The 1306-nt window shown below is 55.7% G+C and overlaps 1 non-coding gene across 1 annotated transcript; it reads left to right on the top strand.

Annotated features, from left to right (window-relative positions):
* The first annotated feature begins 964 nt into the window (after window positions 1–964).
* On the top strand, window positions 965–1036 carry TRNAQ-UUG (transfer RNA glutamine (anticodon UUG)). Its single transcript has one exon. It is a non-coding gene; the product is annotated as a tRNA-Gln (tRNA).
* Window positions 1037–1306: the final 270 nt, after the last annotated feature.

Below are 1306 nucleotides of genomic sequence, written 5' to 3'. Positions count from 1 at the left end.
TATCTTTTCATGCCGATAAGTTCCCCCTCAAATTCCTGACAGTATTTATTGTATAGATATTGTCAATATTTATTTTATTAGTTTTCACTCAGTGGACATTTGTTTTTGTTCTTTGCTATTGCAAACCACACAGCTGAGAACCTCCATGACCAATTGGCACTCGTCCCTTAGGATCAAGTTTCAAAAGTGAAATTGCTGAGCAAATGGCATATAAAATTTTATCTGTCGCCAGATTGACCTGAAGAAACATTATCCTTGTATACCTTCACTGAAACTTATGAGAAAGTCTAAAAGGACTCATTCGCTGATCTGATTCTAACCTACACGTTAAAAGGAACCATCCACAAAGCAGTTTGTAAATTAGCAGAGGGAAGTGGAAGCGAAACGTCCTGTGCAGATTTCTCGGCGTCTCTAGCCACGCGGAACGCCGAGGAATCAGGTGCGGCGCACTTCCTGGCGGCAACTCGCGCTTGGGGAACCCGGGCCTTGAATCGCGGTCCCCGCACGTGCCCGTCTGTGTCCCTCCCCGCTCGGCCAAGATAACCTGTCCAGAGCACTCCCCGTGTAAATAAATAAATAAACAATACGAAGCCCAGGATGCCAGCGCTGAGCCTCCTGCTCGGAGGCCAAGGATCGGAGCCGGCCTCCTCTGGTCCAGCTTCGCGGGCCTCGCCCCACTAAGACCGACCCCGCCAGCCTGCCGCCCTCCGGGCTTCCCCTGACACGGTGAGGACCCCTGGAGGGAGAGAGGCGGCAAGAAATGACACCCCGGGGCCGGGATCGTATGGGACGCCGGGAACGCCGAAGCCCTCGCTGCTCGGCTCTTGCCCGCCTGTGCGGCTCAGGGCCAAGAGCCCAGGGCCCAGAGCCGGCGATCCCAGCATCCACTCCCACTTTCGAGAGGCAGCCCGGCGCGCCCGCTGTGTGACTTGAGAAGGCTCCCGGACGCGTAAAGAAGCCAGCAGGTCCCATGGTGTAATGGTTAGCACTCTGGACTTTGAATCCAGCGATCCGAGTTCAAATCTCGGTGGGACCTCTTCAGATCTTTTGGTTCTACAATTCCTGTTTTGGAGGCCTCTGGCGGCAGTGGCCATCTCGGGCTGTGCCGTCGCCCCCGTGACCTACCGGGCCGAGGTTTAGGGTCCCTCCCTCTTTCTCAAGATGCTTTCATTTCAGAGCCTGCCTGTGGTCGCAGTGCGCATGCGCGAGATTCGGGCCAGCAAAGTAAGTGTGTCTGTAGGAGCTGGAGCGTGACGCTAGCCTGCAGGGGACGGCCGAAGGTGGCCGAGGCATCCCGAGGATCCCG

Source organism: Hippopotamus amphibius, chromosome 17, assembly GCF_030028045.1.
Source record: "Hippopotamus amphibius kiboko isolate mHipAmp2 chromosome 17, mHipAmp2.hap2, whole genome shotgun sequence".
NCBI classification, from domain to species: domain Eukaryota; kingdom Metazoa; phylum Chordata; class Mammalia; order Artiodactyla; family Hippopotamidae; genus Hippopotamus; species Hippopotamus amphibius.
This window is presented reverse-complemented; position numbering and strand designations above follow the sequence as displayed.